The sequence below is a fragment of the Barbatula barbatula genome, assembly GCF_947034865.1.
Source record: "Barbatula barbatula genome assembly, chromosome: 7".
Classification (NCBI taxonomy): Eukaryota; Metazoa; Chordata; class Actinopteri; order Cypriniformes; family Nemacheilidae; genus Barbatula; species Barbatula barbatula.
Window position 1 is genome coordinate 13,756,828 of NC_136770.1, and position 27,551 is coordinate 13,784,378.

General features: G+C 38.2%; 1 long non-coding RNA gene across 1 annotated transcript; it reads left to right on the forward strand.

Moving 5' to 3' along the window:
• The first annotated feature begins 5,347 nt into the window (after nucleotides 1–5,347).
• On the forward strand, nucleotides 5,348–7,932 carry LOC306896017. The gene is made up of 4 exons (XR_013786862.1): nucleotides 5,348–5,860; nucleotides 6,451–6,701; nucleotides 6,871–7,024; nucleotides 7,434–7,932. It is a non-coding gene; the product is annotated as an uncharacterized lncRNA (long non-coding RNA).
• Nucleotides 7,933–27,551: the final 19,619 nt, after the last annotated feature.

The window sequence follows — 27,551 nt, forward strand, 5'->3', positions numbered from 1 at the left end:
TTCAAGAGTTTTTGAAATAAACAGAAGTATTAAGACAAGTCTGTCATTGTCCATAACGTAAGGGAAACTACAAAAATTCAACATGAAATTCTTCTTATTTGTATTATCTATTAAATAATGATTTGTCAATTCAATCACAGAATGAAAATTATGCACGCAATGAACTAGGATCCATTACTAGAAAATTTGTTGCCCAACCAGAGTATATAATTGCTCCCCCAGTCCAGACAGCTGAGCACAGTATTTGCTTAATACATTTGGGATGGCATGTGGGTGATGAGAATATTCTAATATTTGTGTAAAATATTTAAGTAGTTCATTTGACATTTTACCAGAATTTTGACATTCTTTATTTATTTATGTGGCATTATGCTGATTAGAATGGAGGCTTTCTGTTTATGTGCATGTATAAGGGCAGAAATAAAAACAGAAACTAGGTTTGCGTGGTAATATATTCCCATCACTGTATGCAACATTCCCACTGAATGTAATGCGACATAAAATACTCCCATTTGTTAACATCCTCTCTCTCTCTTTCTCTCTCTATCTCTCGCTTTCACACTCATGAATTTCTCTTTTAACCTCATCTATTCCACAAACTATCACCATTTCTTTTTTACCAGTGTACTTTGCCAGCTTTTCTCCCTGATCGTTCTTTCCTCACTCCTCTCTTCTTCGGACTTGCATAAGAACTAAAAGCTTCTGCAAGGAGAAAGTCACCTTGGATGAAGGAGAGTGATTGTGTGGGTGGAATACAGTAGCAGCATCCTCATAACCAGCGTGACACTGAATCACACATCAAGCCCAAATCCACAAGAGTTCACAGAACCCGTATTTTGATAGCAAATTAGCAAATAGCCTGTTTTGTTTTGTTACGTCTATACAATACTTCGATCATTCTAGCACTAAACTTTCGAATCAATAGGAAGGATTAACGTTACGCTTTACAGCAGAATACAAACAGAGACACTATTTAAAGATATATATTTATATATATATACTATGTACTTATTGCATATTGCGTGTTTGCATATCACTTAATGCAGTGATATCGGAGTACATGAAAAGCCGAAATAGCTCAGTTGGGAGAGCGTTAGACTGAAGATCTAAAGGTCCCTGGTTCGATCCCGGGTTTCGGCAGAATTATTTTCCTCTCCTCAATGTTACACAACACTACATTTTACCGCAACACTCATATAGTGCGCTTATAAATAAAAAGTGGATTACAGATTCAAACCACGGGAAGAACAATATTTCATGTTATTTGTCGTCTAAGTGCCTTGGTGTACAAATCACCTGATGATGTCGCTCTAGTTTCATTTAATGTTAACTGTCGTTTTAAACATTACCGCCAGACGTCGCCATTTCCTAAAAAGTCCGCGCAACAACACGTGGACAGCGCGACGGGGACATAATGTTAGGCCACAAAGGTAGGCCTATGGAACTTACTGGACTCCAAACTAGCATTATGAAACGGCACATTAGGGTAGAGCATTAATCATACCAAATTATTATTTATAATATATGTTTAAACAAGCATATTTTTCATCTGTACGAACTCATGCAGTATTGCAAGTGCATACATTGTATCTTAAAATGAACATCAGATGAGTTCTCGGCTGATCGAGCCATTGTTTTTGCATTTATCAGAATTGTTACATTTGAACAAGGTATTTTCGTGTCAGTGTAGTTTTACTTCTTACAGTATACAAACTTGTACAGACAGTATACAAATATAGTACAGACACAAATGCATGAAAAGACATGTGAAAACATGTTTAACATAACCAGTGACTGGCATGCAGCCATGTACTTGAGCTACTGCTTAAATAATAAAGACATTCATACACACATTCCCAAACACAGAGTAACATTTTATCTTCTGTTGTTCTAGAATCAATCATCACATCTGTTAGTCAAACCCTTTGATTTTTGATACCCAGCTCTATGCCTATACAAACAGCTTATTGTAGCCACTCCCGTGGTTTTTTTTTTCATTATGGGGAGAGGGAGACTATACATGCAATATATTTTAACTTCTCAATGTATCTGCCTGTGGATGAAATCTCTGATATCAGATGTGTATCATTTCCATGATGTGTGATCTGGAGATTTTATGTTGTCACTAGCATTGTTAGATAAAATGTAGTTGAAATGGTAGCACAGGTCTACAAGTACAGTGTATCAAAATGTAGTTTAGGTCTAACCAGAAGTGCAATTAGCAAGTGCAGGATATACAGTGTGCATAAATACAGAATACAATATTAGAAAAATACTATACAGTGGTCATGGACTAAGAAAATACTTTATTGTAGGTATGTTCTATGAAAAATTGACAGTAGATTTGTACTTTGAACAATATATACAGCTGGCTATATACTAAGAGCAGAAATGTACAGGTGGCTATGAGCAGATAATAATTTAGACTAAACAGTAGTGCAAGTGCATAAATTACAGATAATAGCTATTAAAGTATCAGTACAATAGATGAGTTAATGCAGTTATTGAAGTTACAATGCAGTGGATGAGTTATACAGCTATACAGTAAAATCATCATTTGCGCATGAGCGGTTTCTACAATGTTGTTGTGCGCATGCGCGAACGGATCATGCAGGTAGAACGGATCGTGTACTGACAGTAGATGCAGTTAATAAGGTTACAGTGCAGTAGATGAGAAATTCAGTTATTGAAGCTACAGTGCAATAAATGAGTAGATGCAGTTAGAAGAGTTACAGTGCAGTAGATGAGTTAAATGCAGTTGAAAGTAGTCCAATGCAAGTGAGCAGTATAGAGTGCAAATGATGCTGTGTGTGTATAAACAGTCCGGTAGACCAGATAAACATGAAGTACTTGTCATGAAGTATGACAGCCCTATAGTGCAATGTAAACAATGTTATAACAGCATTAAAGTTAAAGGTATGAGAGGTAGTGGAATCAGTGGGGGGCAGAGTTCAATAATGAAACAGCTCTGGGAAAAAAGCTGTTTCCTAGTCTGCTGGTTCTTGTCCGGAGGCACCGGAAGCGCCTACCGGAAGGCAGGAGAGTCAACAGTCTATGAGCGGGGTGAGAGGAGTCCTTGAGAACGTTGAGAGCTCAACGCAGACAGCGTTTCCTCTGTTGGGTTATCGGCTGTTCCCGTAGATTGCTGCCCCGGTGACCTCCTCTCTTGTGCTCGTCTCTGGTCAAGTGGTCCTTTCTGCCACGGATTGTGCTTCCAAGTCTCTCTGCCATCTTCAGCTCTCCTCGTCGACTCAAGCTCTGGGCAACAGCTGTGCAACAGCTTTCCACAAGCCATTCGACTCCTAAATAAAAAAGACTCAGGACTAACACATATACATTGTAACACCCTATTTGTATCACCCCACCTTCTGTCCCCTTGACCCAATCCCATCTCCTTCAGGCCATATCCAGCACACTCACACCTGCACTCACACACATCATCAACACCTCCCTGCTCACTGGCCCTTTTACATCTACATTCAAACAGGCCCAGATCGCGCCCCTACTTAAGAAACCCACATTGGAACCCTCTACTACCGACAGTTACAGACCTGTCTCTCTCCTCCCTATTAAGTAAAAACACTTGAAAGGGCAGTTTTCAACCAGGTGTCTTCCTATCTATCCCAGAATAATCTACTGGATGACAAGCAGTCTGGCTTCAAAACAAACCACTCCAATGAGACTGCAATGCTATCAGTCACTGCAATGGCTAGCCAAGGCGGAATCTTAATCCTCAGTCCTGATTCTGATACACCTTTCTGGAGCATTTGACACTGTGAATCACCGGATACTGCTAGCAACCCTGTAATCTCTAGGAATCATATGACATCCTTGGGACCCATCATACAGGCACACGGCTTCTCGTATCACCGTTATGCTGACGACAGCCAAATCTACATCTCGTTTCACCCAGACAATACTACTGTAGCAGTTCGCATTACAGCTTGCCTATAAGACATATCAACTTGAATGAAAGAGCATCACCTCCAGTTGAACCCTGCCAAGACAAAACTGAACTAAGACAGATATACCTTATCCAGCAATAGAAAGGTTGGACCTTATCTCACTGAGCATGCGGCACAACTCCTTGTTCAGGCCCTGGTGTTCTCAAGGTTGGACTACTGCCATGTCCTCCTTGCTGGTCTTCCTGAAAAGGCTATCAAACCACTCCAGCTGGTTCAGAATGCAGCAGCACACACTGTAAAAAAAGTCAGTAAAATATACAGCAAAACACCGTCAAATTCCAACGGTAATGGAGCGTAAAACCAAAAACTTATTTTTACTGTATTAAATAGATTGAATAACCGTTAATTGTGAGACTGGATAAAACTGTGTTTTTTACTGTAATAAAATGTTGAAATTATAAATATTTTCTGTGAAAACAAATAAATATGCATACATTTTACAATTAAATATTGTAATGTTGAAAATGTCCGAAAACCTTACATTTTACGGTATTATTTGAGTAAAACTACGTCTTTTGGGGTTGTGCACATTGGAATTCACAGTATAAATCTGTAGATTTTTAAGCAAACAAAAACATTAATTTTTACAGAAGCAATATGTTAAAAAATAGGTTCCACCGTAATAATACAACCAGTAAATACCATTAAAAAAAGCAAATATCAGCAGTAAAAGACAATAAAATTGATAGAATTTTTTATTTTAAAATTCAGATACTGATATACAGCTTAATTTACCATTCACCCCCAATTTTGGCAAGTGCTGCATACATGACCGAAAATAAAAAGGTTGCTGCTCATAAGTCATTCTGAATAGACACATAACCAACATATATTTTAGATAATTAATGATTATTTCTCCAAATATGCGCTCTATTGGACTAAGAGCCCTGGCAGATTCTGTTTATTAAATGTATTTGAGCACAAATAAACCGGAGAAGACGAGAATGAATGTTGTGTGAGTTTTGATTTCTATTCAAAATAACGAACGTTACAGATTAATTATTTTGCACTCTTGGCATACATTAATAAATCAATGTCACTGCAAACCAGTTTAATCATAAACAGTGGTCAAATATCGAAGCTGGAGTCTTAAAACTTTCTTGTGATGCTGATTCTGTCCAGATCAAGTAAGAGTGTGATGTTTTGACGAGCAATGCATTTTGAACAACAATAATCCAGCATCACCAGTGATCCTATGACGGGCAAGGGGTTAAAAGTTAGGCCTGCAGTAGGCTATATCATTGTTAACCTTCTGATAAAAAAATCAACAGCAAAAGAAGATGTTTAAAATAAAGTTCATGGTTGTGAATAAAATGTATTTCAATAATCTTTTTTAATTATTATTTTAAAACAACTTTATGTTATTTTCACGCCATATTATCAGACCACCTTAAGTGGTTCCGCCTTAAATTTGGAGTTTGTGTGATCGCTGTTGATTGGCAGCTAAACTGCTGGTAAACTGTGTACAGACGTTTTACGTTCGAATTGCAGAGAATTTATTTTTCTGGTAGTAACATTGTGCGGTATGAGCGAACCATTTCACCAAAAAAACAGTGGAAGCAAGGCAAGACGTGGCTGCAGCAGACGTGACTTCTGATCAAACCTCCTCCTAAAAAAAACTTTTTTTTGTCTGTGTTTTTCACAGCTAATTTTTTTTCTCCTAAAGAAACAAAGAACGACATTAAATTGCGGGATGACATCACCTGAAAATGACCAATAGCGCGGGGCGCTGCTGAGCTGTGTGCAGACCGCTCTTTTTTTCTTGCAGGAGACTTGTTGGCTTCGCTAACGGACGCAGTTTGAACTCGTAGCTAATCGCGCCATTTTTAGCTGCTTTCACAGCAACAGCATCTTCGGAATTTGTAGACATCCTGGCAGCTTCCAATTAATTCAAGGTGAGGTGAGTAACGTTACATGCGACTTCAATTTATCTCTGTTATAAAAACCCACCAGCCCAGCTTTTATAGATCATTTTAGGAGTTAGTTTTTTATGAGTGAGGTTGTGAGTTGAGTTAGCATTACTGTTGATTAGCTTCTGTGTTTGGCGTGCTTAATTTGCTAGGGAGGAATTACCCAAGTAAATGTAGATATGTTAACCTGTAATTTCTGTGGTAAGGTAGTTCAGTCATCAAGGGGCTACGTGCTTCATTTGAAAACTGCATCGGAATGAGCCACGTTGTTTATTTCGGTGTATTGAAGCAGACTGCAAGCAGACATACACCAGGTATGGCGCGTTTAAGGCTCATTTTTACCGAAGACACTCGGCCCCTAACGTTACCCATGTCACTGGTGTGGCGGTTTACATGTGCAATGGTGATGTGTGAACGTCAGTGTCAAAACTCTAAAGAGTTAATAGCTCATCTGAAGAGCCATATTGTGGAAGGACACGTGGTCACTTGTCCAGTAAGAGGATGCACATTGTCTCTAAATCTTATTTTGTCTTTATTATGATTAAAAAGGTTTGTTTTGTTCCTGCCCTTTTCAGACACTGAATTTGAGCAGAAACCATAAGGATACTCAAAGGACCTGTGACTCTTTGGAAATGGTGAGATTTCAGGTTATATATATATATATTTTTTTTTTTCTTCATTAAATTCATTTTCCTTTGTCCCTTTACAATATTGCTGTTTTGTTTTTGTAAACGGCATTAAATGAGAGTGACAGGTGAAACAGTTTCAAGACAATGGCAGGAAAAGCATGCTGAAGATTGAATCAAACCTTGGCTGGAAATATTTGGTATGTGTTTTACCGTAAATCAAATTGTTGAAAAACATTCAGCTACACTGCAACACAGGGAAACTTGTTTTGCACTTATTTTCTTGTTAATTAAATTTCTTGTCTCATTATTTTTGTCAGTTATTATTATTTATGGTGTATGCCCTTTTTGTTTTCTTTCTAAATGCAGAAGGGGTCTAGCCAGTCAACAATGAAAGCTTCGTTGCCCCCCTGTGAGTCTTCTGGAAGAAATTATGGTGCCTGTATTCTTGGTTTCCCTAAACATCACACCCTGTTTATACGAGCCTCTTCAATTAAGTCTGCACCCAAAGATTCAATAAGAGGTAAGCAGTGGTATTATTCAAGTTTTGTAAAAGAAAGATGGACAGGAGACACTAATCTTAATTAGCCGAGCTCAGTTTCATGTCCAGGTGAGCAGTTTCATACGATGAAGGAAACTGACGCTATAAAATGTAGATTGAATGATAGGTCTCATCACCATGCATTCAGTCATTAACTTCAAGTTCTATGATAAATCAATAGGAAATTTAAATACAACGTTTTCCAACAAATTATGATTGTGATTAGGGCTGCGTTGTCAATGTATTTTACATAAGTAGATTTAAGAACTGCATACTTTACACCTAAGAAATAATTTATCATTAGATGTGTTTTTGACAGCACGTTTCATTTCTGTGCATTTTGCTCAAGCACTGATCAAACTTTTGAAACTTTGTCCATTTTTTGCTGCAGAGGGGATCCTGCCAGTCCAAAGTGAACTCCTGATGGACATTGAAGTACTCCTGCAGAGCTTGTTCCTTCGACACCATGCGCATTAAACTCCACTGAGTGCTTTCCTTCACCAACGCAGGACCCAGTGACTAATTACTGTTGATCGGTCAGGGGCAGGTCATTTTTTGTTTCATGTTTATTAATTCCTCCATGGATTACCAGCCATATATATGGACACATGCTGTATTCTCAAGATCTATGCTGTTTGGTAGGAATAGAGAAAATTATATGTCTGTTTTCAAATGGTATGTCAAATTTTCTCATTGTTTATCAGTAATATTCACTACCTTAGTTACATATGAGCATCTTTAGATTTTTCTATATTTAGCGGTTGCAAATGTAAAATGTACGGTAAACTCATATTGTACTGTATTTTTAGCGGTAAAATACCGGCAGCTGTGGTTGCCAGGAATTTACCATAAAATGTATCTCGTCAAAATAAAATCCTGTAATTTGTTATACAATTTCACTGTGTTTTTTACTGTCAAAGGTTTTAATAAAGTTTAACATATTTCTGTTATTTTTACAGTTATTTACCATAATAGGGTCTATCATATTACAGTTAAATTAACAACAAATTACTGTAAATATTATTATATTAGAACTTTTTTTTACTGCAAATATCCGTAAAAAGCTATGGAAAGTTGCATTTTTTTACATAAAATTACCGTATAATTGACACGTATATTTGTTTTTTTCTACCATGATTTTGGTAAAAACAATACGTTGTCTACTGTAAAATTTAGGGTTACAAAACCAGTATACCGTATTGTCTTTTACAGATTCCACATTTTTTTCACGGTATATTCCTGGCAACCACAGCTGCCGGTATTTTACCGTAAATTTGACAGGTTTTTTTTAACAGTGCACCTAGTATTCCAACAGCCCAAAAGCTACCGGTAGAAGCCCGTATCAGATTCAAGTCACCAATCCTTGCTTATAGAACTATCACTGGATCTGCACCTGCATACTTTCACACCCTCTTACACTCCTACGCCCCATCAAGAACCCTGCGTTCAGCAAACCAGCAGCGTCTTGTATTGCCTTCTCATAAGGGCTGTAAATCGCTCTCCAGCTCATTCTTTTACACAACTCCTTCATGTTGGAACATTCTTCCGAACTCAGTCAGGTCAACCACATCCTTCACAACATTCTAAAAACTACTTAAAACCCATCTCTTCTGTGAATACTTGACAGCAAAATGAAAAAAAAGGTACTCAACAGTTAGTGGTCTAGCTTTTGTTGAAACTAGTAACTTTGTATTAGCAATTATTGTATTATTGCTTCTGTATGACATTTCGCTTATGCCTCCCTGAACTGTCTGTAAGTCATTTTGGATAAAAGCGTCTGCTAATGACTAAATGTAAATGTTTGCACATTTGCACCATTAACTGCCCTACTTGCATATTGTTTCTGCTGCCAGTTCCTCATTGGACATTTACATATATAGTAGTATTATTACATGGACAATGTTTCACTACTTGGTTGCATTCTGATGTACTGTGATTTGTGTCACGTTGTGTCATATTAATTCCTTTATTTATTGACCATACACTCTAAACATTGACACATTTAATGGTAAGTCTAACTTAAAACAACATCAGTCTTCGAAGAATAATTTCAGGTCGGAATGTTAATTGAAGCAGAATAAAAACTTTATTGTGGAGAGGCGCTAGTGCTTAAGAAAATAGCAATGGATAAGTTTGTGACATGGAATGAAAAGAACACTCTTGGAGTCTTGACGAAAGCACTGCACAGCAGAATTAAACCTATAACTGTTGCCATATCCCACCAACTTGGTGTTCTGATCTTTGTTGATTAAGCTGTTTTCCTGTTTTTTAACTTCGAGGAATTTTCTTTTTAATGTTTTTCTCCAAAGAAAAAACACAAATACTCACGGCTCAAGGAGAAAGAGAGAGGGAAGGTTAAAGTTCAAGATTAGTAGGCCCTTCATATTTCCCTTACCTCTACTATGATAGTAATTTAGTTTGCTGTATTATCATACTGTTCTTATAGTGGTAGTTGGCATGACATATTGATCAGGATATTCTATGCATTTATATTTATTGTTCATAGAGTTTTACGAGTGACTACACTATTTGTATTTTAATGTTGGGATTCCATGGACACTTTCCATGCTTTCTTTACTGTACTCTTTCCCCTAAACCTAACCTTCCAACCAACATTTCTGCCGTTTTTATATTTTCATCTAAACATAACCTATTACACACACATACACATTCTGATACATATTTATTAACTACTTAAATACAGGAAAAATGTAAATGTTGACCAGCTATCTAGTGTATTGTGTATAAATAAAGGGAGCAGTTTAATTGCATCCTGCACGTTATTCGCTCATAACATGTTAGTGTCAGCAGGTTATGAATCACATAAGCAGATGTGTAGGTCTGTGTATATTGTATATTGTTCTTGTAATGGTTTGGTATAATTCATGTTTCTGTGGCCAGTATGTCATTTAAAAAGCATGGAGGTTCCAGAATTTCCATACAGAAATTCTGTTGAGTATTTAAACATGTTTTTAAGCAAGAATAGCACGATACATACTCAGTCAGAATTTGCATATAATAACAATGTGAGACTGATGCTGACAGACATGATAATTATTGTCCTTTATCTGCCAGGGTGTCATCTAACGGCAGTCCTGTGCTCCAGTAGAACCATCTATTAGGCTCTTATTGATTGTATGTTGTGATGCATGGACAAAAATAAGCTATTGTATTTTGTATAAAAACATTTATTCTGCATTCATTAGTATTTTTTTTTGCCAAATTTTTTTCCCTCAAATGATCAGCTCTCATGTGTAAAACATCAAAACAATGCCAAAAACATTTATTTGCATTATGGGTAGGGAAGGACTTAAATCTCATGTAACAATGTAGCTATTAATAATCATTAAAATAGTCAAGTAAAGCTAGTGACATGCCCTTTTGTCTATCTGTCAGCATGGTTTGATGCACATCAAGGACACATTTCACCACTCTGTTTTTGAATTGGGTGTGCGTGTGTTTTATTTGATGTCCTGCTGAAGTATAATGGCACCACTGGCAGTAATCCAGATTGTGAAAAGGTTTTCAGCACTGTAATTGTCACACAACGTGTGTTGCCAAGTATGCACCGGAGAACAAGAAGTAGTCAAGAGTCTTTTAATAATCCAACAGGTTATATAATACAGGAATACTGCATAACATTCAAATATATTAGACGAGACCTGACAAAACTAACAAACAGAACAGGCTATATATACTGTGGATGTGACGAAGTGATGGCTAGCAGGTGTGCTTATTACAGATCTGGTGCAGGTGATGAGCAGTGGGGAATTCTGGGAAATGTGGTTCACTGGAGATGACTGATGACAGGGGAACCGTGACAGTACTCGCCCCTCCCAGCAAAGCGCGTCTTCGTGCCGTAGATGGGGGACAGAGACAGACGAGAAATGGGCAGAAGAAACAGGTTGAGGTCATGGTGGTGGTCGGTTGGCCGGGAGGAGGGAGAGCCAAGAAGTCCAGGGTGGAGTCTTGAACAGGGTCAGATGATTTACAACCCAGGCCACAGCAAAGACTGTGCTCCATGGTGGCGGCGCTATAGGGAGGCACCAGGGTGAGTTGGGATGGGCTGAAGACAGCGACGATGGAGTTGGAACTCACCGTGCAGCCGAAGAGCAGAGGAGTTAAAGAGATACAGAGGATCCTAGTGGCTGCGACATAGCCACAGTGACGATCGCCAGAGATGACAGTGGGGATCCAGAGGGCAGAAAATTAGCTGGAGCAACCAAGGGAAGAGGCAGAGCCTGAGGGAGGGCCAAACAGGCTGTAGCTCAGGGTTCCTCAATAGGCGGCCCGCGGACCCCATCAGGCCCGCAAATGAATTTGTTTTGGCCCGCTTGAAGAAATAAAATTGTGTTCAGTTTAATTTGAGTCAGCATGAAGCACTCTGATCTCACATAGCTCTCGCGGTACTCTATCAGCCAATCACAATGCTGGCGCGAAAATGCAAACGGCGCTGCTTCATTGACAGTTAGTGACAAGGGGTAATAGCGAAATCATGGCGAGTGTAAAAAAGAGAAAGGTAGACACAGAAAACAGAAGATTCAAAAGCGAATGGACTGAACAGTTATGTTTTATTTTCCCTGACCACCACAATGCAAAGCCAACGTGTTTATTATGCACACAGACCGTGGCGGTCTGCAAGGTTGATAACATGAAACGGCATTTCGGGGCATTGCACGGCAATTTCAACGGCAGTTATCCGCAACATTCTGAAAGCCGCAAACAGAAGGTAACACAATTGATAGCAGCTTACAAAAAGTCAGTTGCCGTTATTCACAAAACCACATCTGTGCAGGAGAATGAAACCGCAGCATCCTTACGTGTGGCTTGGAACCTGGCAAAGGCCAAAAAGCCGTTCACTTACGCCGAATTAATAAAAACCTGTGCAATTGACATGGTGGATGAACTACTAAATCACGACGCGAAAACAAAGAAAATGGTAACAGAGCTATTACAGCAGGTTCCATTATCTGACTGCACAGCAACAAGAAGAGTGGAGGCATTGGCGGGTGAGTCCCTGTCTAATCTGTTATCCGACATAAAGAAAGCAGAAGCCCTATCAATCGCAATAGACTCCTCTTGCGACCGAACCGACATTGAACAGCTGTCTGTGTTTGTCCGATTTTTTGATGGGAAGGATTTCCGTGAAGAGCTGCTTTGTTTGCTGCTGATGCATGGGCGCACAACCGGTGAAATACTTTTTAACGAACTAACGGAGTTCTTTAAAAAGAATGAATTGGATTTGAGCAAAGTTGTGTCTGTCGTTACTGACGGGGCTCCCTCGATGATTGGACATCACAAAGGCCTGGTAAGCAGACTAGCTGCTGTCAGCCCGACACTCGTTACATTTCACTGCATAATTCATAAATCGGTGTTGTGCGCCAAATTGTCTGGAAAATTGAAAGAGACTATGGATGCTGTGACGAGGCTGGTAAACGTTATTCGCGAGAGCTCGAGTCTGCAACATCGTCTGTTCCGAGCTTTACTGGAGGAAATGTCTGCAGAACGGCACAATCTTTTGCTGCACAACGATATCCGGTGGCTAAGCAAGGGTCGTGTGCTGGAGAGAGTTTGTGAATTACAAATTGAACTATGAAGATTTTTAAGTAGCATCTAAAGTCAGAAAGCAGAGAATTTTTTGAGGTTTTTGAACGACAGCACAGATATGGGATACGTGGTTTTTTTGTGCGATATCATGTCTCATCTAAATCAGCTTAATTTGCAATTGCAAGGCAAGAACCACACTATTGCAGAGATGCACGAGGCTGTTGAAGCTTTCTGTTTAAAACTGACTCTTTTTGAACGGGATCTTCAAAGATGAAAGCTACACTTTCCACATTTGCAACAGCATTGCAAGAAACACCATATGCGAGAGGACCCGCTAATGCACGACTTCGTCACGAGACTGCCAGATAATTTCAAGGAGAGATTTGGGAGCTTTAACTTGTCGAGTGAACTCCTTCTATTCCTAAGACATCCATTCTCAGTTCCGGCAGATGGGCAGTGGACTGCTGAGGCTAAAAGCCTGATTCCATCCTTAGATGAAGCATCTTTGTAGCTGGAGATTTTGGAAATGTCAAAGTCTGATTTACTCAGAGAGCAACACAAGGCGTCTAATGTTGAATGACTTGGACCAAATTTGTTTCTCAAGACAAATTCAAGAACAGCAGAGTCATTGCAATGTTTCTACTTTGAATGTTTCCCTCCACCTACATCTGTGAGTCGTCATTTTCTATAATGAATAACATCAAGAACCAGGATAGAAACAGATTGTCCAGTGCACATCTTGATCAGTGTCTCAACAGATTGCAACAACAGAATACAGCCCCAACATCAGAGGCATTGCTTCAGCCCGTCGCTGTCACCTCTCTCATTGAAAGGTGAGTAGACGTCAGTAATACTTTTACATTTTGATCACCATAAATGTAAGAACAATAAACACATTAAGGTTGATAGGTTGAATAACGATTTGCTCTGCATTTTAGGAAAGCGAAGAGAAGAGATCCAGTGTGGAAATTAACAGAAAGTCTTGATATGGATGGGAAACATGATCCAGATTTTTTTGATTCTGAAACAATGTTTTTTAGAAATACAAAGTAATGTTTATGTAATAAAATGTTACTATTTTATCTAAACTGAGAAAAACTAATAAAAAACATATATTTATATTGTGATTTAAAAAAAACAAATAAACAACAGCAAAATCAATAATAACAATAATAATAGCAGAACAAACATTGCACTTATCAAATTATAGTTGGTGGCCCTTGACTTGCTATTGTTATTAGAATTTGGCCCTTGGTGAAAACCAATTGAGGAACCCTGCTGTGGCTTAATAGGGGGAGGGCCAGAGAGCAGTGGACAGCCCGCAAGCCCATAGTGGAGCCCGTTGAGGCAGAATGACGGAAGGTCCACTCTGAAGTCGAGGGTCTGAGGAGTGTAGGCGCTGGAGTCAGGACAACTGGATGAGGTGAAGGTGGCCATCCGAGGCTAGAGGCTGAGCCACTGTTTCCTGATTTTCAGGGGCAGCGGCTCCTGGCAGCCCCACCACTGAGAGAGGGAGACATGGAGGGACTGAAGGGAGATGATGATGATTGGACAGTGAGAGTGGATGAAGCCTGTGTAAAACATGGGGCATAAAAAAAAACAATCAGAAAACAAAATGTCTTTTATGTCAGCTTGGAGAGGTGGAGGGAGAGGGAGGCTGGGTCGGACCAGGGGTTCATGCAGGGGCAGACAATCACACTGAAACAGAGTTTTGTGCGGAGGTCTTTTCCATACCCTCGAACTCCGTTAACACTCCATCAGTCGTAGCAGTACGGTCAGCACCCACTCCACAAAAGTTCCCCGGACAACTGCTCTCATGTAGCAACGTTCAGGCTTGTGCACAGGAACGTGCACAAGCATTAGTCCGGGAAGGTGGTCAGACTGGCGAGACCTGCAGGTGTCACTCAAGGGGTGCGATCTCCCTGATCAAGGCACAGCAGGCGAACGTCAGGGAAGTCCATGGTGAATAAAAATAAAAAAACACGGACTGAGATAGCATTTAATTGATAATAATACTTGTATGTATTTGTCCAGCAAATGCATCAATAATATTATACACTTTAATGTTATCTCATGGCCATAAGTAATGCGACTTTACCAAACAGGATTTAGAGCGTAGCATAGATCGAAAACACAATTTAAGGGACCGGGAATGTGAGTGTTGAGCACAGAAAACCCATCATTAGTGAATATATGGTGGTTTATTAAAACTACTCTACACTGTGAACATAATGGCAATCACATAAACACAAGCAATACATACATAAAACATGAAACACAAACGCGCTAGGGAAGAGAGACAGAGAGAGAGAGAGAGAGAGAGAGAGCCCATGGCAGTAAGGCAGGAAAAACATTTCTGAACACCAGTAAAATCATCTTTAACAAAGAGGCACAAACTTTAAACGCAGCTATTCTATGCATATAGAATAGGATACTTGCAAGCTCTGTGCTGAGCAATATCCAGTATGCGCGTGGAGATGGAAATCTTCAATGGTTTTAGAATGAAGTCCGACTGAAGCGTTGAGTTTAGGGTCTAACCCAGGTGTCCTAAATTTGCAGGGCCTAAACGACTTTCCCAGCAATCTGTTGGATTCTCTTCTGCCAGAATGTATCAGTGATCCTGTTTTTAAGTGCATACCTGCCCTGCCCCCGGGTGGCCTACTGGCCATACCATGAAGGCGATGAGTGGGCCAAAGAAAGTTCCTTTGTTTCTCATGCCGCCTTATTTGCATAGCTCTGTCAGTATGGTTAATTTGCTCCTAATAACAGAACTTAGTTATGGACAAAGTAAGATGTATGCTATAGTATTATAACATAGCTCATCAAATAGGGAATTAAGAGAAGAGTAGTTACAATGCTATGCCTTGAACTATGTTAAATTGTAAATCATCCCAACGTATGAATACAACAAAGCCTAAATCAAAACTTGCATCATTACTGGTTACAGGTTTCTTAAGATGTCAAGAGTGCCAACGCCACAAGGATATTTACATATATATATATATATATATAGAAAAGGACTGTTTAGTGTTGGTCAGTGTAGTTTTGTAACAGAAGTTCCTCTGGCTAGCATCAGATGGGGGAATATGTGATATGTTCTTTAACATCTTACAGCTAGCAAAAAGGCCTCTGGAATCTATGGAGAGATGATGGTCATAAAACCTTGGAGAAGCACCAGGTGTCAGGCTATATGGAGCAGACTTCTCTGTGATGTAGGCGACCCCCAAGCGAGGTCTGCAAAACTCTGGTGAGGAGAAAATTTTAAGACATGACATGATCCAACATTTGGCAATGCCAGGCTCTACTGCGCGTATTGAGGCTTGTATCGCTTTAGACCAATGACGTCATAGATTACGTCTGAAGCCTAGCTTCCGCCTGAGTGGTTCATTAACATATTCACTGTGACAGTAATCTGACTTGAAAATATCAGGATTTGGTCAATTGCCAGATTAACTGTGCTAACTAACACAGCTTGATGTCCTCCATGGTTCATATTAATAGACTAAAGTGCATAGACTGCAATGCTATGGTCTTTGCTGTATTTAGACGCAGCCTCTGGAACTAAACGTAATTACACACTCTTTTTCAGCTCTCTGTTGCAGTCTGTTTGCCTTTCAAGGAATTCTAAAATGCAGCTCTCACATGTTTGGCTCTGAGAGGAAAGGATGCCCATTGAGAAAACACTTTCAGCTATGCCACATGAGCTCACTTAAAGTAAATCTTTTTTACCCTCGCCCAACACACAAACAGACACAAATACACACTCAGACCATTACACACAGATATATTGATGAAAAACACACACTTATCATTAAAGTAACAGCTCAAACATGTGCCTGTACGTCTTATGACCCTGGCACTTCTGTCGCTTTTTGTAGTTGAAAGCTTGAAAACATGATGACATTTTTGGATGATTTTTCCTTTAGGAATGCTTTTAAAAAGCACCCCATGCATTGCAATGTGTGTGTATTCTTAAAGTCCCCCAAATACATTTCCAAATATATCCCAAATACATTATAGAAGCTGAGATAAATCCTTTCTATTTTGCCTTTGCTGAAAATTCTAAACATTCCCAGACGGGATGCCAAAGGTATTTATTGTTATGTTCAAAGCTTCAAATCACTCTATTTAATGCTGCTCTCGGGCAAGAATAAGTCAACTATGGACGCTGAGCTCTTGACTCACTATGAACTCGCATAAATATTTTAAATGCACTTACAGGGGATTTAAGGTAGTTTAGGAAGTGTCTGCTATTTAAGACTTTATTTGTCATGATTCTGCCGCATCATGTCATGTTTCTCTAGGTTTAGTGACAGGATCATGACAGAGTCTCATGTTTTGTGTGGAGAGAGGCATTTATGGCCTTCCATACTCCAGTCTCGTCTCTGTTCCCGCCCTCTCGTTATTGATTCATCCCCTTCACCTGTTCCCCTCTTGATTTGGTCCAGTATTTGATGCAATTGTGTCTTCTGTCTTGTGCTGGTTCATTGTGGTTGTGTGGTTGTGTGGTGAGTTCCTCTGTCTGGTCTGGTCTGGTCTGGTCTGGTCTAGTCTAGTCTAGACACAGGAACTCATCTAGTCATGTTATTGTATCCATCCTGTGTTTTGTTATGTTACCCCCTTGTGGTTCTTTGTTTTGTCATTTGTTATTAAATATATGTCAACCCCTTACCCGCTGTCTGCACCTGGGTCCTCTGTACTTGTCTCACCACCTGCGATCACAACAGAATGAACCAGCCCTCACAGGACCCAGCAGACAGAGGGATCTTTGCGAACATCCTCACGCATAATTGTATTCATACACTGCTATATGACTGGTGAAGCTAAACTATTAAATGAGAATTCTGTGAAAATGTACTCACCCTCTTGAAATTTCAAACCTGTATGACTTTCCTTATTTTCTGCTTCTTTTTGTTTTGAAGAATGTTGTTAACCAGCACCCTTTCACTTGCAATGCGGCCATAAAATAGAAGCGAATGGGTGCCAGCACTGTTCAGATACAAACTTTCTTCAAAATATCTTATTTCATGTTCAGTCATTCAGGTTTGAAATAACAAGAGGGTGAGTAAATTATGACAGAATTTTCATTTTTGGGTGACCTATCCCTTTAAGAATAGAGGTGAACTTTGTTCCACTTCATTAAAGTCAGTAGCATCTGAAGTTAGTTGATCCCTAACACTTGCTGTTTCCTCTTTAACTGAGAACATTGTTAGTGTCGATGTTGCCATTCTTATACTGCTATTAATAATTTAGATAAGCAACAATAATGTGTCTCCTGCTATCTGTCTGTCAAGAGTGGTGAATACAGAACCCAGGCGCAGACAGCAGATGTCAACAAAAACTTTATTTAAACTTTATTTACATGTATTTAAAACAAAACCCGCAATTGAGGTAAACAACATTAAACAAAAACTAAGGAAGTCCAAACAGCAAGAAATAAATAGTCCACTTCACATGACTAGCAAGACAGGAAATCCTTACAGGGACTTGGACACGAACAGGGGGCCTTAAAAGGGGAAAACAACAATAATCTATATGCATAGAATAGCTGCTTTTAAAGTTTGTGTAGGTGAGGAGAATGAAACACTAAGGGGGAAATTACGGGCAGATACACTGGGTAGGTGAGGGTAATGAGACACTAATGGGAAGATAAGGGGAAACAAGGGGTCAGGGCCAAGACACACTACAGGAAAGCATGTGGCGCAAAGTAACAACAAAGGCAACAAGCACAAAATACATTATACTGTCACAACCCTGTCCACAGAACTAGAAAACTCCTGACAAGAAGGACATGATCATGATGCTGTCACTTCTATCAGGGTTATGTGTGGCTTTGGACTCAATGATGTCCTTGCATGCTTCTGTGTTGTCTTGTCAGTTCTGTGTTGTCTTGCATATGCCAGTGATGTGATGCTCTGGCTGGATTTACTCTGTCAGTTTGGGAGATAGTAGATGATATACAAGGAATGTCAGCAGCCCTGATCCATGTCGTGTGTTTGCTAGTAACATTCGAGCTGTTGAATCTGCACGTGTCATCCTTGTTCATGCAGAACTCTAGTCTGTGAGTCTGTAAATGTCAAATGTCTAACTGTAAGTGTTTGCTAGAACTCTGAATGAGTTGTTCATATCCTGCATCTGTAGTTAAAACATATCCACATTATCTTTTAAAGGGATAGTTCACTCAAAAATTTAAATTCTGTCATCATTTACTCAAACCTGTATACATTTTTTTCTGCTAAACACAAATGAAGACATTTGGAACAATATCAGTAAACAAACAGATCTAATCCCCCATTTACTGCCATAGAAGGGAAAATAAATACTATGGGACTCGATGGGGGATGAACATGCAACTTCTCATGACTGCAGGAAGGAGAGGACGTTTTTGATTAAAGATTACGAGAATGCATTAATTAAAAGAATAACGAAGTGCATTACTTATAAAGTATAAAGACACACAAAAAATATGTTTTCAATTTGGTTTCCTGCCGTCTTTAAAATAAGTTATGTCACTATTTAAAGTGTACAAAAAACATTTTGTCCTAAATGTTCTGTCAATACAAAAAATCTCTCTCTATATATATATCTCAGGGCACCATTTGGGGTTGCCACACTGCCCCTAGAACCTCCAGACACTTTCAATCCAGACAAGTCTCAAAAATTCTGCTCCAAAGGAATCTTTCTGAGAAAGCCTTCATTCTTGTAAAAACTTCTAAGAATGTCAATGGTTCCTCAGGTAACCCATAATTTAAAGCTTTTGGGGCTTTAAATACATGTATTTGAATTATCCTACATACATTTTATTAAAGTAAGGCAACTGTGAAACCCCAAATGGTTAGTATTTAATTATTTATTTCATGTTTACAGTGTGTTAAAAATGGAAAATTACAGTGTAATGGCTAAGGGACACAAAGGTTAAACCATCAAAACTGTGATTGAATGTAAAGTTGGACAAACACAGTGGAAATAAAATCACATAAATTCTAAGGAAATTCCAAATGTATTTATAAATATGCAGATCATCATTTAAAATGGAACAATGTGAATTTTATTCGCTATATGCACTGTAATCCCAAAATCTGTGTGATGTTAATGAAAAACAGATTTAGGCCACATGAAGTCTTTGACCAAGTCATTCTAAGGTCATGTGTTCAGAAAATTTCCTTTCCCAGAAAAAACAACATCTGTGCTTTTAAAGAAAGATCGTTTGACCTCTTATGTTTCAGATATTCTGTTACTGGACTGCAGCAGTTGTCATGGAGACAATGGATTCACACAACCAAGTGGAGTATAAGGTGGTTTGCCTTACGTCTGAAGAATATTTGTGCGTATTTTAGTCTGTAAACTTTCCAAAGCTCTTTGCCAAGTTAATTTTAGGTGACTAGTAGTCTCATATCATCAATTCATAGAGACATCCATCAGCTGAAGTGTCATCACTTTGCATAGTAGAGAATGCCCCTGTTATATCTTTGTAATAACTTTACCGCAGCTGCGATATCACTTCCTGTGACTACATTTAATAATTATCCTTTAAAATAGATTTTCAAATTACATTGAAAATTTCAGCATTAAATTTGGGGTTTCATGACAGACAATAAAAAAGAATCAATGAACCCATATGATTGTGTTATATTTTTTAATATGTTGCTTAATAATCAATGTGACTGTATACTGTTATTGACAAAAATTATATAATGTGATGTCATTACATGATAATGTAATTATTGATGTGTCAATATAACACATATGATAACATTGTAAATAATTCAGCGCTAATATTTGGTTGCCACAAACTCTCTCTGCATACGCACACTTATACTTTCACTCAGATTTTTCAGCCAAAATACAAAATTTTGACTGATAGCATTATTTAATTAAACACATATCCTGATATCATTATTGTGAATTATTTTGACCATGACCATCGAGTAATACAACCTGCTATTGTGACTGTTCATATATTATAACCCAAATGCAGATATTTCTGCATCATGATGCTGTTATGTAGAGAGGAGAGTGTCTGTGTGCTGTCGAATGTGTGATTGCGTTAATGGTAACAAGAGGGTTACTCTGTCACTTGGCAGCAAGGACCGTGACAAGGACAACAATGCTGTCATGACAAATATTTGATAGGGATCAGTTGGCTTATCACACACACACACATCATACCTTCAAACAGGAATACCTAAAACACATCCCCACAAATCTTACTCCATTACTGACGCGTGTGTGTTGGCAGAGGCTTCAAGTTTAATTCTGATTCTCTTGCAGGAATTAGATCCATTAGCCCTTGAGGAACTATTTCCACCAAACACACACATGTACATGCACACAGCCAGTACCCGCAAACAGCCTATGAGAAGACTTGAATGATGTCAGGCAGAATGGTGATAGCTATTAATCCTCTGATCCTACGAGGTAACACACTCGGCTCTGCTAATTATACAACCTGCATTCAGCTGCAGAGAGAACTGCGATATCAACCATGATCATCATTTTTCTGACATATTTAGAAACTCAACTGTTTGCATGATGTCTGGAAAGTTTATCTACTCGTTGCTTGTATAGTCTTCAAGTTTCTGTGTTCTGCATGTGTGTGTGCGTGCTTGTGTAATTTGCATGATTAAGAGAGAGATAGATTAATTGGTAGATCGCTAATAATGTGAATTTTACCATCTCACACTACAGGGATTGTCCTATGCAAATAACAGTGTTAAAGCAGAGGAAACTTTTTCTAAACTGTAGCTTGCAAACTGAATTTTAAGTAATTTAAAGTGGTTAAACACACTCAGGCTACTGTTTAGAAGAAAATAATACAATGCAACTTCAACATCAAGCTACTTGGGGGGTGGGGAATTATGTAAAAATAAATCGTTTTTATTTATAGTTTTATTCATTAATTAATTTACTTTATAATAGTTGTATTCATTAATATTAGAGTCATATATTTTTGCAAAATGATTAAGTTTTTAATTTTAAAGGTCAAGGAGTAGATCTAGTAGTCGAGTTTGGGAATTGTCAACAACGGCTCACTCCACCTCTTCCTTTCTAAGCACTACGGTGGGTGACACAGGATCAAGATATCATCATGTTTTCGAAGGACATTTTACGAAACGCACTGTGCAGTTTATCCGTACATAAAAACATTAAACACATTGGACATGTAAATAGCACATACATTTAGACTTGATTGTATTATTGCTCAGTTTTTATTAAGTTTATTCTCAGTTTTTGTTAAGTTTATATATATGAACATGGTAGCAAATAGTAAAACACTTAGGGCCAGATTTACTAAACAGGCCAAATTAACATGAAAACGTAATTTCAAAAAAGCTTAGATGGGAGTGGGAATTTCTGCGGATTTATTGACTGACAAGATGCTCATTGAAAATCACATTTCCATTATGACCAACGCAATCTACCAAGAGCAGTGCAAGTATGGTAGTGCAGGGATAACTTATTTTTGTATTTGAAACTCAGTGGCGATTTTAGCACTTTCGTTTCCATTGTCCTAAAGTCAATGGGGTTTTTGAATAGGTTTTTGGTTCAATTAAAAATTCTAAGACAAAGAATACGAGTTATAATCCGCTCATATCTATAAGAAACCTCCTTTATCCTGTCTTAAAATGTCTCTAAAAGAGAGATACAGCTTTACAATTATTTCCGGAAAAACACGAGCCAAATCCAGCGTTATATCCTCCATTTCTATAATATCCATCAATGAAATGCCGTGAACAAACAGACACACCTAAATGACACAGGGATCTAGAATTATAGAAAACGTTCCGAAACAAGTTGAAGTGCTGGGGGAGTGTATAAAGTACAGAAATACTACGTCATAAATCCAACTAGTTTTTAGCACATTTAACAGTGTAAAGAACTCAGAATGTATGACATAGCATGATACCCGATCTTTAAGACTCACGACACTGTCTTCAAGTTTCCCTCAAAAAATAGAAAATGTGAAAAAAATCACATCATGTGATTTTGGACCATTTTCAATCAACCATTGCAGATTTTTTGTGGATTTTATAGGGAGTAACATGCACAATTGACACTGGTTTCTCAGATATACACAAAATTGATGTTCTAATCTAGATGCACATTTCTAAAACACCTTTCTCATAATTTAATGATTATTTTGCACAAATATTTATAAGAAATATATACAGAAACATGTACAGTATTTTAGAGCTAATCTGAAGAGCAAAACTTCATATTGACCAGCTAGGATATATATATAACATGTATATATGTCCAGTATATATGTATATATGCCCAACAATGTCCAGTTTAATAAAGCAATAAAGATATGACTGCAATATTCCCAGTAATGCTTTGAAAATGAAAAGTTTATTAGGCCTACTCAGTGAAGGCCAGGCAACTCTATAACACAATGATGCTTTGAGGATTTGCTATCCCTATTTTTCATAAATGTTTACCCAGTAACTTTTAATCAAAGTCACTGAGTGCAGCTGTTACACGTCAGAGGGGACCTGGCCCTCCCGGCTGAGACTGGTTTCTCCCGAGGTTTTTTCTCCATTTATTTATTATTGGAGTTTGGGTTCCTCCCTACAGGGCCATGTTGGCTTTCTCACCAGGAGACTGCATTTATTATATATTTAGATTTACTAGGATGATCTTGCTTGATCTATAAACACCATGCACTGTGCTGTGTTTTACCTTTATGTTTTGTGTTTTTCTTATTTTCTCCTGTAAAGCTGCTTTTTAAAAATGCACATTGTGAAATTTAATTGAATTCATGCAAAAACAATGCAGCATCCATAAAAGAAAGATAGTGAGGTTCGAACTGAACCATGTGTCCTTATCATCCCTCTTAAATTTTAAGCCCTAGAAATTATTGTTCTGTCTTATTCTGTAGTCTTAGTGGGTCAGTACTAAAAGAAATTTAACACTAGCTGTAATCCATATTAGACAATGTATGTGCACATAATGAAAAGCACTGTGGTAACCCCGAAGTCAGGACATGCCTGAGGTTATATAGGACTGATTTTGTGTATGATGTTTGTGTGGCACCTCGAGATGGGTGGTGTTTGTTATTGTGTCCTACAAAAATGATTTTCCTTATTTTGATGCAAAGATATATTGAGAGAAGGCATATTGAGCAGATGGAGGAACGGAATGATCAAGGATTAAGAGGAGAATGAAAGACACCTTAATATCATCACCCTGCTCACCCAGATGCCCTTTTTATGAAACCACACACACAACTTTGGTGAAATTCTTAGTAAGGACATCTTCCAAAGAAACATTATCATGCTAAACTCAAACACTTTCACAAACCTGTTGACATTATTACATTTAATGTGAGCATTGAGTAACATTTTGATTGATACATTGATTTGTTTTATTTTATTAGGCATTTAAATTTACAGACAGACCTGAATACATACACAATCCTTTCAACAGGCATATATATGTGACCCGAATATACCTCACGTGCTGTGACTCAGGGGTGTGTGTGGGGGGGGACTCAGTTTGAACGTGTTAGATTGCAGCTCTGTGTTTCCGCATTGCTACTTCAGTCCAGGCAACATTCTTACATTCTTCCAGATCCTTTTTCTGAAAGACTGCAGACTGAATCACCCATAGAGACCCTCAGCCGAAGCTGCGTCAATTCACACAGTGCCCAGACGTCACTATCACTAGCTGCCCATCAGATGCAATGTCAGCTCAGACACGCCCACAAAATTTCACTGCGTTCTCTGAGCAATAAACCGACGCAACTGCCTGAAACACTACTCTGGCAAAACGTACCTTATGATAATGCTTACCAGAAGATCTCATAATGGATAGTAGAATATGAACTGTACTTTTGTACCAAGCTAGTGAGAATGTGCTGAGCTGAAATGGTATGATGCAAAGGTTCCTGATGACGCGTGGTACATTCAGCACAACTTAAAAAAAAAATTGTTTTATTGAAGTGTGTTATCAGTGTTTGGTGTCTTTGATTAAGTAGCTAATGTTTAATTTAGATTAATCCTAATAGACTTTTTAACAATTATTTCTATATTGTTTTTTTGCGTTTTTTATAAAGGGTATGACTAGTTTATGTGAGTTTTGTATTTAGTAATTATTACATTTTCAGGCAAGATACCCAACATTGGTATAATTAAATTGCATTGTCTCTAAAGATCCATCAAAAATCACAGCATGATAAGAAACACGTCGTAACAAAACAATTATTTTTACAAAATACATAAATGTCTTCGAGCCTTTGCATTTATAACGGGAGTGAGAATGAGACCTGTATTCACAAGTAAAACAAGGCAGCCAAAACCGTTCTGAAAGCTTCATATTATATTTTACTATACAGAAAGATCTCACGATATGAATATTAAACAAGTATTAGAAATCACATAAAGAATTCTTGATAAAAACGTTTAGAATTAATTTAATGTGAAACACAGCCCTCTTACAGACAAACATGAACCCCCTGCCTCCACTCCAGACCCATACAAGAAAAATCTGCTATCTGTCTCTGCTGTCTGTACAAATCTCCCGGAGAAAAAGAAACACCATAATTTCAAGTGTGCCTAAATCCCTGTAAATAAAAATATTAACAAGTTTTACTAAAAAAAGTATTTTAAGTTAAAAAATATTCTTTATTTCTGCCTTTATATCACATATTTGTATCTTGTCAAAAAGTATCCTGGCCATTTTCTCAGCATTTAGGAACATTGATTTACAAAATTGTATCCAATAAGCAAAATTATAAAATTGTTAATTTGAGGAAACAGGAAGGATTACAAATAGAAGAGCCTTGTGTCAATGTGTTTTATGAACCATTCAGTCAAAAATGGCACCTTCTTTTTAAAAGTGTATAGACCTATTGAAAAAAGTATTTTATGTGACTTTTTCAGACTCCAGGCCATCACTTAGGGGTTGTTTTATTTTTCACATTGTAGAATCTGTCAACAGGAAATAGATGTTGTGACACACAGTGCCTCTTTTTAACATTGCTTTTAAAAAACATGCATATTCATAAAACACCATGACAACTGTTTGAATTGTTTATGAATATGATCCGGTGAGTTTATTCTTCATAAGATCACACTTTACATGTCTGTTGTTGTCTCTACCTATAAATAGCCCAATTACTGAGTAACAACTATAATAAAAGTACTGTGGGGATTGTATCAGATGCTGTATAAATAATGTAAAACTAATTCATGATAAATAAAATAATAATACACAATACAGGACTAAAGTGCTTTTTATATTTTGTGTGCATTTTGTTAGTAACAGAGCTGCTTAAAGTCATTGTTATTGTTATAGTGTGTTGTGTGTGTGTGTGTGTGTGTGCGTGCGTGTGTGTGTGTTTGTTCCTTGTGTCGATATTTTTTCAAACCTGCATCATCTTTGTGTCCCTCTGTGCTCTTTTGTAAGGTAACTGGACACACATATATTGCTCCTTTCTGCTTGGAAAATTCCACACCGCATCTGTCAGGAGACGCGATAGCAGGAGGGAGGGAGGGACGTGAGAGAAGATGGAGAGAGTGTTGGAGAGCATGTAAGAAAGTGTAATGAGAAGAGATGAGATCAGGCCTTGTGTAAATAGAATGAGGCGTTATAAGGAAAATGTCTCTCTTACTCATACATCAGACTCTGACAGCTTTCAAATTAATCGAGATCATTTCGTTTTTCTTTGCTTCATTACTTATTAGTGTTATTTATGGGTGCTTCTGACAAAAGCAGGTACTCTGAAATAAGAATAAAAATCATTTTCACATGCAAATATATTGATTTGCTTCAAGACAGTATTCACTCACTGGAGTCGTTTGGATCACTTTTATGATGGATGAATGCAGCCAACTTTTAGTCCTCCACAAGAAGTTAATATGACAACATTAATATAAAATTATTAATTTGCTTCAAATTTCAGAAAGGCGGTCTCTACATCCGGCATGACACTGTCCTCATATTTGTCACAATCAAAAAAGTCAGTGTTGAAGACAGGAATACAGACTGCAGAAGAACGAATCAGAGAAAAGTAAGTAGATCGAGTAGATTTTAGGTGAATGCATGTGTGTGGTCTCTGCAGACACACGTGCTGCTCTCCTCACATGCAGCAGTGATTGCTTAAATTCTGCAGTACCTGTAACACTAAGTCGGAGAAGGAATGATGCCACACAGGAAACTGATGATTAGGTGATATTTTAATTTTAATGAGTAATCAGAGCAGAGTAGTTGTACCCACAGGTAAACATGCCAGGAACAAACACCAACTAATAACATCCACGGGAATAAAACAGGCAAAATAGATTATCCACAGGAATAAAACAGGCAAAATAGATTATCCACAGGAATAAAACAGGCAAAATAGATCATCCACGGAAACTAGTCATAAAGCAAGTCCACGAGTAGTTCAGAGAACAACATCAAAACAAGACTGGACAATCAACATGACAAAACATGTCCATGGGATGGGGTTCAGTTGGAGTGTAATGAGAGTCAGGTGCGGGGTGATCAATGATGTCAGAGGGGCACAGTGCATGGTGGGAAATACAGTCCTGGGGTTAAAAGTCCTGTGATTGAGAACGAGTGTAGCGGGAAGATGGCTCTGGTGTGGGGGGCGTGGTAGACGAAGACGGAGCAGATGTACTGTACCCCTCCAGTTTCTGACTCACTTTCCCTCTGGTCCCAACCCATATTCAACCATAATCCTAGATTACACAGAGTCCCTCCGGGAACGTCATTTTGTGCACCGTTTTGTAAAACGAGGCTGGGGAGAATTTCACTCTAAAATTGAAAATGTGCAAATTATAACTTCAAAGACCACATGACCATATTTCTGCAGTCGCTACTAATGAGTAAAACATGTATTATTTTTAATTTTTACAAAATGGCACGTGTTTCTCATGCACATGGCTTAATTCTCTCAGTATCAGTGGGAGGGGGAATGCGGTGAAGAATGTTAGGGATTTATGTCTGTATCTGT